The following is a 12,644-nucleotide window of genomic DNA, read 5'->3' on the forward strand; positions in this document are numbered from 1 at the left end:
CTCCAGAGAGGCACCTTCCTGCCCCACCACTGCTGCTGCTCAGGCCCCCCACCGCACCCCAGTGGCTTTCCATCAAAGGCCCCACGCTGGGCCCCTGCCAGCCTCTTCAGTCTCGGGGGGCTCAGAAACAGCCTCTGGCCCCACTCCACCCCCACCTCAGGCAGCCCCTCTTTCCCGGGCACAGCCAGTGCTGTCCTCCTCCCCGCCTTTGCCGCCCCTTCTCCCACGACGTGGGGGCTTCCCCTCTCTCGAAGGCCCACCTCCAATACTACACCCCCCCCCCAAATGCCGCCCCCCCCCCGTTCCCCATTGCCCCCCGAGCTTTGCAGCTCCAACCCCCCAGCACTTTGCCCCTCCCCCCTCTGCTCTGCAGACCGCAGTGATGGGAACCCCGTTCCAGCCCGCACTGGGCAGCAGGCATCTGGAGGGTGGGGCCCAGGCCTTACTCATTCCAGAGACACCCTGGGGCGCCCGTGCAGGGCCGGGCCTGTGGTGCATGCTTGGTGGACACGTGCAGACCCTGGCCGAGCACTGTGCGAGCTGAGCACCTGCAAGTGCTCACACCCACAACTGCACACATCCACAACTGCACACATCCACAAGTGCTCACATCCACAAGTGCTCACACCCAGAACTGCACACATCCACAAGTGCACACACAGGCGCACAGGGGCAGGCAGGGGCACCGGGGCCAGGGAGCAGGGGGTAGGGGAACCGTGTGGGAGATGGCTGAGGGTGCTGCTGACATGGGGGCTGGAGGGGGCACAAGGCCATCATCCAGCCGCCACCATCCAGCAGCCCTGTGTCCCGCTGACCAGGTCTGGGCCTGGCTCCAGAGGCTTCCACAGGCTTCTAGCCACCAACAGCCCTGGCGTTTCCCCGCACCGGCTGCCGTGCAGTCGTGGGTGAGGGCCAGTGATACGCGGGCCGAGCCACCCTTTTAGGACCCACAAGACCCCATTATCTTCTGGGACGGGGTCCTGCCAGGTCTGAGTGACATTTGGCTAATTATTCAGCCTCTCCAAGTCACAGCCTCTTCATCTGTCTACTGAGAGTTTGGAAGCAGACCGTCTTTAAGGTCTCTTTCGGCTTTTATAGTTTAGGATTCATTCACAAATATGTTTCAAGCACCAACCATGTGCCAGGAGGTAAGCTGCATTCCAGGACAAACTTAAAGGGCCCGTTCTGTCTAAAATTACATCTCCCCCCACCCCCAACCGGCCTCCCTTGCTCTCTCTCCTTAGCATTTAACGACATCTGATAAGGCTTTGGTTTTGTCTGTTTGTCTTGTTCTCTGTGTGTCTCTGTGACAGCTTCATCCCCCGCACCCAGATAGGGCTTGGCACATAACAGGCGCTCAATAAATATTTGTTGAATGAGTGAATGAATGAACAAATGAACTGTTTTCTGGATCAGATGATCAATGTGACATGCAGAGTCTGTGTCAACTCCCAGCTAATATCACAAGAACAAGCAAGCACAGTGAGAATAATCTGTCCAGGGCAGTTACAGTTAACGCGATTTTCCTGATACCTCTTTCGAGCCTCCCAACACCTGCAAGAAGCTGTGGGCAGGTGACTTGCTACCTTCCCTTCCCCGGGAGGCAAGCGGCCCCCAGACGGCGTGTGATTCACACAGGGCTCCCAGAGACTCTCCAGGATGAGTTTCACCCTCCCCGGCCGCCACCCATCCGGCCGCCCAGGCTCCCCGGATATTCCTTCCTTCTTTTTTTTTCCTCTCATACTTCCGCGTTTTTGCACGTGGGGCTCCCTTTGTCTGAGAAGCCCTCCCCAGCCCCTCCTTCTTGGCTATGCACAGCCATTGTTCCCTCCAGCTCTGGCTTCCTGCAGCATCTTGAACAACCATCGGGGGCCATACAAATGGCCAGGTGGGTGTTGCCTTCTCCCCCCAGCTGGGGCTGCAGTGGCTAGGACAGAGGCTGGCTGGGTGTCCTCACCTGTGCAAACACATGGCCCCACCCTGTCCTGCGGGCACCCCCTCTGCACGGCTCCCAGAAGGTTCCGGAGGCTGATGCGACCTCACCTCCCGGGGGGCTGCAGGGGGATGCGGGGTGAGCAGCTGTGGCTGGCGCATGGCCCCTGAAGGCGGGTGCGTCGCAGCCACGGTGCCCCCTGGGGCCAGAAGTGTCCAGGAAGCCCATGTGCAGACTTTTGGTGCTACTCACAGAAGACTTTTGGGGTAACTGCATTTAAAACAATCTGTCTGTCTCTTTATAGGGGTCTTCTGCCCCTATAAAGATGTTAATTTAATTTTTTTAAGGTTTCCTTTATATATATTATATATTTTATAAAGGTATAACTTACATACCATAGCATGAACAAATCTAAAGTCTACAGTTTAATTTTTTTTTCTATTTTTAAGCTGTGACAAAATAGATCTAACATACAATTTGGCATTTTAACCATTTTTAAGCGTGCAATTCAGTGGCATTAATGCATTCCCAATGTTGTGTAAATATCACCACTCTCTAGTTACTGAGCTTTTTCGTCAGAAGAATTTTCACCTATGACCCGTGTTGACCTCAGGCGGCTACCACTCAGGGCAAGATAAAGAATATCCCAGCACCGACTCCCTCCCCCCAGCCAATGCCCCCCCAACCCCACGCAGGGTAACCGCTACCCTGGGTCTCTCACCATGGATCAGTTTTGTTCTTGAGCTTCAGGCGGGCCCACCTGGGCACCTTTGTGTTCAGCATCTCGCACCTGGCCACCCTGTGCAGCTGTGAGCAGCAGTGGCTTGTTCGCTTTATCGCTGAGAATTTCCGTTGTACGCCTGCCTCAATTTACTCACCCGCTGGGCTCTCCGTAGGTGGGGGGGCTGCTTCCCATTCGGGGCGATCGTGAATAAAGCTGCTGTGAGTGTTTTGTAGCTGCTAAATTTAGTTCAAGTAGGTGATGCAATCATACGTTACCGAAAAAGTCCAAAGGTGCTGCATTCGTGTCCTCGGGCTGCCCTGACAAATTGCCCCTTAAGACAACAGAAATGTATTCCCTCCCAGTTCTGGAGGCCAGTGTCCGAAATCAAGGTGTGGGCAGGGCTGCGCTCTCGAGGAAGGCTCTAGGGGAGTCTGCCTTCTGACCTCCCCCAGCTTGCAGAGGCCACCGGCAGTCCTTGGCTTGTGACTACATCACCCCAGCTCCTCCTGCCGTCTGCCCACGGCCGCCGCCACCCTATGCGTCTCCCTCCTCTGGTGTCTCTTACAAGGACGCTTGTCACTGGATTTGGGACCCCCCTGGATAATCCGGGATTAGATCATCTCGAGGTCCTTCATTACGCCTGCGATGGCCTCTTTTCCCAATACGGCCACATCCACAGGTTCAGGAAATGAGGATGTGGATATATTTTGGGGGCCCACCACTCAACCTTCCCCGGGTGCCAACTGTGTGGGGAGGAAAGTCAGTTCCTCCACCCTCATCTCCCGGCACCGTCCGCAGAGGCCTCGGCGGCTACGGTGCTGGGTCTCCTTCCCAATTTAGTCCCTGCGTACATGGGGTTGTCCGTATATGCGTGCACAATTATCACACAGTAGTAGCATACTCCACATTCTGATCTGCACTTTGCCTTTCTTACTCAACGCATCTTTTTTTTTTTTTAGAACATCTTAAATTTTTAATCCTTTCTTTACAAGTACCTAGACCACTTTGATTAAGGAAACTGTTGGAAGTTAGTAACTGCCACAACTCAATGCATCTTAAGGGCCGTTCTGTATCAATGAGTGTACAGCCACCTCATGCTTTTTAACAGTTCCAGAGTACCCCACGGTGTGGACCACAGGCTATTTAACAGTTCCCCTCTGGATGGATATCCCACTCACTAGTTATTCCCATCAGGGCTGCAAAGGGAGGTCTACTGTCCACAGCCTATCTATATGGTAAATTCCTGCCTTCCCATCCTTGCTTTCTAAAAGACAATTTAACAGGATTAAAAACGATGGTGTTAAAAATATCTCCCCTTATTTCCACTGCAGCCACCACTGTGCATAGCCTCATCATCAGCCAGGAGCATTTTGCAAAAGGCACACGTCATTTCCATTCTGTTCCATAAGGTATTACCTTATAAGAATTTCCCACGTGGCTCTACGGCCATCACAGTTACATTGTAATGGCTGCGTGACGATGTCATTTGGCAGATGGGTCATGATGTACAAAGCATTGCTCTCTGTGGCTTTTTAGGTTTATTTTCTATTGCAGATAATGCCGCAGAGAACATTTTTCTTTCCAATAGCTTTTTATTTCTTATTTTTTTTTAAAGATAATTCCCTTAGAATAGATTTCCGAGCGTATTCACTCAAAGGCTACGAACAATTTCATGGTGTGAACGACGAGTTGCCAAATTGCTTTTCCATAAAGGCAGTTTACATTGTCGCAGGTGGGTGAGCAAGCCTGCCCAACTCACCAGCCCTGAGCAGCCACGGATGACTAGCAGCTCTTAGCAAAAAAGAAGACATGGTTGCGGGGGGGGGGGGGGGTCCCTCAAAGTTGCTTTGCTGTGGATGTCTTGGATTTCTCTCTCTCTGCCCCACCCACACCACTGTGGACTCCCACCAACCTGGCTTTGAGCCCCGTTTTGCGACTTGACCTTCATCAATTACTTTATGTCTCCAATTTCCTCATCTGTAAAAGGCGAGATGAGCAAGGTCTCGGTTTCCCCGGGATTGAGGGTGTTCCTGGGATGCCTTCAGTGCAAAACTCAGGAAAGTCCCGGGCAAACCAAGAGGAGCCGGTCAGCCTGGGAAAAGGCAGATAATGCTGTCTCCCCACAAGACCCACTGTGGGCAGGAACTGAGCTGATGGAATGAAAGGGCAGCTCCAGGCCGATGGGAGGTTGAACTGTGGAGCCCAGTTTAGACAGGTTCTTAATCTTAATCCCTGTCCCTGCAGGTATGAATCTCCTGTAAACAGGACCTTTAGAAGATGCTATTTTTGGTTAAGGTGCGGCCACCTTAATCTGGATTATTGGAGGCATTATAAAGAGAGGAAACTGGAAGCCAGGGTCAGAGAAGCCAGAAGCTAGGTGGAACCTGAAAGAGAAAGGAGAGGACGTTTCCCTATGATAGAAAAGCCAAGGAACCCCAACGATTGCTACAGCCAGCAACACAATGCTACGATCTCTGGGAAGAAAGCAAGCCTTGCCAACATCTACATGTTGGACTTCTCCAAGCCCCCAAACCATGAGCCTCTATACTCCTGTGGATTAAGCCAACCCATCCTGTGGTCTAGGGATAGTAGCTCAAGCAAACGAAGACAGAGTCCCTCCAGATCCACTCTTCCTGAAGGTGAACCTAAATCCTCTGGCTGGCAACACCCAAGGACCCCAGTGTGTGCGCACACGCACGTACACACCATGCACACTTGACCACGTGGCTCACCAGGGTCTCAAATCAGTTCTGTTAATGAGTTTAGGTGCTCTCACGAAACATGTATTAAGTGAATTGATGGCAGGTTCCAATCCCACTTACACATCAATTCCCATTTTCCAGTTCCACCACCTTTTCTACCTTAGGTGTCATCATCCCAAAAACCAGAACTAGAGCAGAACCAAATGGCTGTTTGATCTTGATTTCCTTGCTGAGCCATTCACAAACAGCCTGTGTGTGAGGCAATCCCCGAGGAGCCCCTCACCTTTCCCCCGTGATCCCACATCCCCACCCTGTCCCACCTGATCTCACGGCCCATCTGTGAGAATTAACCCCCATGGCCTCTTGGAATCTGACTCGCTCTCTGTAATTTGTGGGGCATCCCTCTCCCTGGGGTTTCTGACTTGGACAGCTCAGTAGAAACCTCCAGACCCTTCCTCAGCTCCAGGAAGCTGACTCCACCCTGCAGCTCCCTGATGCAAGCGTGCGGGCAGGTGGGGAGGGGACATTCCGGCCACTCTTTTTATTTGAAGGAGAACTTTCATTTTTATGTACAGAAAAGTCAAGTGTGTACCTTTAACCCAGCTGAGAGGTAAACCCTTTGGCTTTTGCCTCCCCAGTTTGGCAACACGAGTCTCAGATTCTGGACCCAGAACACTGTCTCCCCAGACGGCAGATCTTATCACATCTGTCGTTGTAATTGGTCCTCGTAGTTTCCACCCGCTTAGCAAGTGCTCCTTTGTCTTCTGAGCTGACCTGGGTGAAGGCGGCGGTGGTGTAGGTCTTCCGGCGGATGGGGCACCCCGGCCTGGCCCTCCCCTTGTCGACGCAGTAGGGGACCCCGATTTTGCGACACAAGGCGGGCAGGAAGACAACCAGCTGGATGGGGTCGCGTCATGTACCATCACCACCAGCTGGGCCTTCTTGTTTTCCACCAACGTGGTGACAGCAGTCAGTCACCCTGCTTGAAGCACAGGTGGCCTCTGAGTGGGGACGTCCCCTCTGCTGGCAGCTTTCTTCTCAGCCCGGGCCAACAGCCTCTGCTTCCTCTCTTGCTTTGTCCTGGGTCTGTACCTGTGGACCAGCTGAAGCAGTTGAGCAGCCGACTGGGGGTCCAAGGCCTGGGTAAGCTGCCCAACGACGGGGGGCGCTCTTGGCCGCTTGTGGGGTCAGACGTGGTGGGGCCACTTGACCAAGCAGGTGAGGTCCCTTGTGGGCTGGATGTCCTGCCCGGTGCCAAAATCCTTGGGCCTTTTCAAACAGGGGATTTGCCACCTTCTTGGCCTCCTCCTTCCCGACAGCAGGAGCTGGGGCCACCTTTCCCCTTCTTTTCTTTCAGCATCTCGGGCAGTAGGGCGAGAGAGTCTGGCCACTCTTGAGATGGAACATTTTTCCATGAATTTGTTTACTCTCTGGATTTCCTTCTGGGCTTTTGTGGGATTAAAGGCTCTGGGATTTGTATGCTTTTTTCACTGGGAACTTCTCTAGCCGACAGCCTCTTTCTTGGTATATTTTTGTTCTTTTCTATGACCGTGATGTGAAAGATGGATCTTCTTTTTTTTTTTTTCTTTATAGGAATAAAAAATAGAGAAAATAGCTATGCTATGTGGTTCTTTTTGAAGTCTGCGTGTGTGTGTGTGCATGCTTGCCTGAGTATGGGTAGGTTGCTGCTTTCTAAAGCTCACCTTGTATAGGGAGAAAAGCTTATAATATTTGGTGGGGAGAATGGAGTGATGTATGTCTAAAGAGGGATTGTGGATTAAAACAAATTTACCCAGACTCTGCTGGGGAGGGGGCTACCCCGACCTCACCCAAGGAGCACTCAATTAATATTCATTGAAATAATTAATTTGACTTTTTCTTTTGATCCCTTTAAAGAAATGTAACATGATAGTAAAGCTGAAGCCCCTGACTTCAGAGGTCTTTCTCATACCTGGGTGCTCCCTTCTCTCTCCAGGGATAACCATTCCCCTGATAAAATTTGGTGCTTCTCTCCCCACTCCATGTTTTTACACTATTACTTATCTAAGTTGGCAAAAATGATATATAAAATTGTTATGTTTTCAGACTTGGTCTAAATGTATTGCATGACCCACGTCGCTCTGTGACTTACTTGCGTTGATTGCTTTCAGTCTCACATAATATTCCATTGTATGGATACACCACAGTTAATTAGCTATGTTCTGATTGCTGGCCAAATAGATGATTTCTGAGTTTCCAATGTCAAAAGAAGGCTTCAGACATCTACTGGCCGTGCCCTATTCAACATGGCAAGCTGAGACACTTCAGGGCTCCATCCCCAGTGGAAACTTTGAACAAATAACAACAACCGGCAGAAACATCTTTCTCAAAGTTCCAGGAAACACTTAAAGGGCTGCAGAAACAGAACAAGCATCAAATCAATAAAAAGTCTACTTAAAAGTTAAAGGACCTGGTGGCATCCTGGCTGGCCTCTCCACCACCCTCCACCAGCTCAGTGTGGAGCTAGATGAGCTCCCAGTGTGCGTCCCTGGTCCCGGTGCTGGAGGAGCAGAGCAAATCTTGTGCACGTACTGGGAGCGTGGATGTCTGACCCAAGCTGTCTAGTGGTGGCCTGAGGGACTTGGTGTCCCGGCACTTGCCCTTCAGGTATAAGGCGGCTCACAGAGCTCTCTCCTCCTGGGTGCTGGGGGAGAGCAGTCAAGTTGTGCTTCCTGGGAATGGCTGTAGGACATACGGTGCAGTGCCCAGAACCAGGAGGAAACTGTTTCCTGGGGAAGAGGGAAAATTTGGAACTGTGTAAATGTGGGAATTCCCAGGACAACTGGTGCAGGCCCAAGACAAAGATGCATGCGCAGAAAGGATCAAGGAGGCTGTGCTGATCTGAATCTGTGGTGGACCCCAGAAAAGCCATGCCCTTTGATCCTCATTCAGTATTGCTGGGTGGGAGCATTTTGATTGTTTCCACGAAGATGTGACCCACCCAACTGTGGGTGGTAACTTTTGATTAGATGATTTCCATGGAGGTGTGTCTCCACCCACTGAAGGTGGAGTTGCTTACTGGAATCCTTTAAAAGAGGAAACATTTTGAAGAGAGTTCCTTTTTGGTAGAGCCACGAGAAAGCCAGCAGACGCCGCCATGTTTACCATGTGCCCTTCCGGCTGAGAGAGAAACGTTGAATGTTGTCAGCCTTCTTGAACAAAGGTATCTTTCCCTGGATGCCTTTTTTTTTTTTAATACATGGGCAGGCACGGGGAATCGAACCCAGGTCCTCTGGCATGGCAGGCAAGCATTCTTGCCTGCTGAGCCACCGTGGCCCACCGCCTGGATGCCTTTGATTGGACATTTTTATAGACTTGTTTTAATTGGGACATTTTCTCAGCCTTAGAACTGTAAACTAGCAACTTATTAAATTCCCCTTTTTAAAAGACATTCCGTTTCTGGTATATTGCATTCTGGCAGCTAGCAAACTAGAACAGAGGCCCCTACATATTTACCTGGAGCTAGTCTCTAAACTCGTTGTGTGGCTAAGCCCTGAAGGAGAGTGCTAACACAGGTCACTCTGCAAAGATTGGGATAGATGTTTTCTTTGTCTCCTCCTCCTTCTTCCTTTTTTTTTTCGTTAGTTCCGGGCCTCCAAGGAGAGATCTGTCATAACACTATATGTTTACAACTTAAGGAACAAATGCCTCAGAGTCTAAATTCCAGTGATAATACATTAAAATATCAAAATGTCCAGGTTACAAAGCATACAAAGAAACAGGAAGCAATGAACCAGACAAAGGAGAAAGTTGAAGCATCAGAAACCATCAGTGAGGAGGACCAGGCCTGGGACATATCAGATAAATCTTTTTAAAAAATGGTCCTAAATAGATTCAAAGAGCAAAAGGAAACCATAGACGAAGAACTTAAGGAATCAGGAAAATGAGAGATGAACACAGAGGATATCAATAGAGAGATGGAGATTATGAAAAGAAATAGAACAGAGCTGAAGAGAAAGTAACAGAACTAAAACATTCCCTACAGGTGTTCAAGAGCAGATTGGAACTGGCAGAAGAAAGAATCAAAGAACTTGAAGATAAGACAATTGAAAGAAGAAGAAGCAGAAAGAAGAAAGAAAGAAGTGAACCGAGCCTGAGAACCTGTGGAACACCATCAAGCATGGACACTGCGAGTCACAGAAGGAGAAAAAGAAAGAAAGGGCAGAGAGAATATTCAAAGAAATAGTGGCTGAAAACATCCCAAATTCAGAAACATGAAAATACACGTCCAAGATGCTCAATGGACTCCAAACAGGATAAACTCCAATAGACCCACATAATGTCATGTTATAATCAAATAATCAAACTGTCAAATGCCAAAGATAAAGAGAGAATTCTGAAAGCCACAAGAGAGAAATAACGTGTCGCATACCAGGGAGTCTTAATAAGATTAAGTGCTGATTTATCACTGGAAACCACAGAGGCAAGAAGGCAGTGGGAAGACAGATTTAAAGCGCTGAAAGCAAAAAGTTGCCAACCAAGAATTCTTCATCTGGCAGAGCTGCCTTTCAAAAATAAAGAAGAACAGCTAGAGAAGGGACAAAAGAAAGAACGGGAGAGCGATTCCAGGGTGTAAGTGACCTGGGAGGGTCTTTTCCACCACATCGGGAGACCCTAAGTTGAAAAAGCAGAAGAACTGAGATGCACAGAAGCGGAGACTGGTCAGCTGGTACAAATAGCCTGACGTCCATTTCCAGACGGAAGCCCCGAGCCCTCAGGACTGCATGGACAGGGAGTCGGGGACTAGGAAGTAAGTCAAGCCGTGGTCCTTGAATGCTACCCTCACGTGTGCTGTCCCTACCCGGCAATGTGCAACTCTCTCCACACCCCACACACCTGAACCCTGACACTCCCCCGATGTGCCAAAGACCCTGCCTGGAGCGCCCCCTGCACATGCACACAAGCCTGTCCCAGCCTGTTCTAGTTTGCTAGCTGCCCGAAGGCAATATACAGAAACGGAATGGCTTTTAAATAGGGGAATTTAATAAGTTGCTGGTATACAGTTCTAAGGCCACGAAAATGCCCAATTAAAGCAAGTCTATAGAAATGTCCAATCTAAGGCATCCAGGGAAAGATACCTTGGTTCAAGAAGGCTGATGAAGTTCAGGGTTTCTCTCTTGGCTGAAAGGGCGCATGGCGAACACAGCGTCATCCGCTAGCTTCCTCTCCAGCTCCCCAGGAGGTGTTCTCCTTCTTCATCTCCAAAAGTCGCTGGCTGGTGGACTCTCTACTTTATGGTGCTGTGGCGTTCTCTGCTCTCTCATATTCTCAAGCTTTCTCCAAAATGTTTCCTCTTTTATAGAATTCCAGTAAAGTAATCAAGACCCATCTAGAATGGGTGGAGATACGTCTCCACCTAACACTGTTTAACAACCACTCTTGATTGAGTCACATCTCCAGGGAGATGATCTAATTACAGTTTCAAACATACAGTTCTGAATAGGAATTACTAGACTGATTGGGATTAAAACATGGCTTTTCCGGGGTATATAAACCTTTTTAAACCAGCACACAGCCGGACACACCTCTCCCGCACAAGTGCACAGTCTCCCCACACCCCTCCCGAGACGTATGTACCCACAGCCAGTCTCTCCACCCCTACCTCCCCCTCCCTGCCCCCTGCAGGCGGTCACCTGTGCATCAGGGCTGCAGGCGCCCACTTTATACCTAGGCCACACCACACCCAGCCCATACAGTTGCTCAGCCCTGCCCAGCCTGGGCTCTGGGCTCTGTGCACGCGCACATCAGCACCTGGCCCCCAGACACGTGCACGTGCACGCACCCAATCACACTGCACCCCTCAGCTCTGGGCAAGTGCTGACCTGTGCATCCGGGCCACGTCTGCCCCTAGCCCATGCAGGTGGCAATCCCATCCCACTACTACCCCTGAGCTCTGCACACGTGCACATCAGGAAACTGCTCCCCAGATCTGCGCAGACCAGGGCCCTGCTCCCCAGATCCATGCACAGCACAGCCACGTCATCCCTGCTGGGCACCCTCATATCTGTGCATGGACTTCTTGAACCCTGTACCCCACTCCCCTACCCCACACACGTGCACACCCTTGCCCCACTCACGGCACAAGTGCCCTACTCCCACACCTGGCAGGTACTCTCAGGCACATCTGTGCCACATAGCCTCTGCCCAGCACAAGCGGGCACCCCTACCCCACCTGACCCCTGCAGCTGTAGACCTGTGCCAGGGCCCCACCCACCCCTGACACATGGCCCACAATCTCCGTGACCCGTGCCCCGCCCCTACACACTTGTGCATCCACATCCCACCACCTCCTCCCCCTGCAAAAGGACACACCTGCACCCCAACCTCCCTGGGCCCTATACACCACATCCTCACACCCACAACCCACACACTTCACACATCCACCTGCATCCTGCCCACATACCAGCCCCAGCACATTTGCTCAGCCTACCCGTCCAACTCCCACCTTGCCCTACCTCTGTGTCCCCCACGCTGCACCCTACTCCTGCATCCAAAGCCTGCCTGAGCTGTACCTCGCCCCCATGGCTCCTGCGCCACATGTCCACAGCCCTGTGACTCACACTCTATGCTCACAGGCACCAGCACAGAGTCCCCGACCCGTGCATATATCTGCACCGCAACCCATCACCGCACTGTTGTGACCCTCCCCACACCCCACATCCTACTGCATACCCATCCTGCAAATACAAGCTTTAGACTACTGAAGGAAATCAACATCCAGAGTAACCCTATAAAAATATTTACATGCCGAGAAGACAACAGAAGATCACTAATCAAATGAAGATGCAGTCCAGTCTACTGACCAAATTAAAACACTGGAGGAGACACAGACCTTGGAACAAGTAATCAAAGATGTTCATATAACTTTACTAAATACAATCAGTGGGATGGCTAATGACATAAATGAGGTCAAGAAGACACTAGAAGAGCATAGAGAGGAATTTGAAAGAATAAATAGAAAAATAGCCAATATCACAAAGATTAAAGATGCTGTAGACCAGATTAAAAATATACTAGAGACACGCAACAGCAGATTTGAAGAGGCAGAAGAAAGAATAAGTGAACTAGTGGACAGGACAAATGATTTTGAACACACAAAACAGCAAATGACAAAAAAGATGGGAAAATTTGAATTGGATCTCAGGGAAATGATGGACAAAACAAAGCATACAAATATAAGAATTATTGGTGCCCCAGGAGGAGAAGAGAAGAATAAAGTTCTAGGAAGATCAGTGGGGACATAATG

At 50.4% G+C, this 12,644-nt stretch overlaps 1 pseudogene; it reads right to left on the reverse strand.

Annotated features, from left to right (window-relative positions):
- Positions 1 to 622: 622 nt before the first annotated feature.
- Positions 623 to 11,937, reverse strand: LOC143658472 (large ribosomal subunit protein eL8-like; annotated as a pseudogene).
- Between the last annotated feature and the right edge of the window lie 707 nt (positions 11,938 to 12,644).

The sequence above is a fragment of the Tamandua tetradactyla genome, chromosome 16, assembly GCF_023851605.1.
Source record: "Tamandua tetradactyla isolate mTamTet1 chromosome 16, mTamTet1.pri, whole genome shotgun sequence".
NCBI lineage: Eukaryota > Metazoa > Chordata > Mammalia > Pilosa > Myrmecophagidae > Tamandua > Tamandua tetradactyla.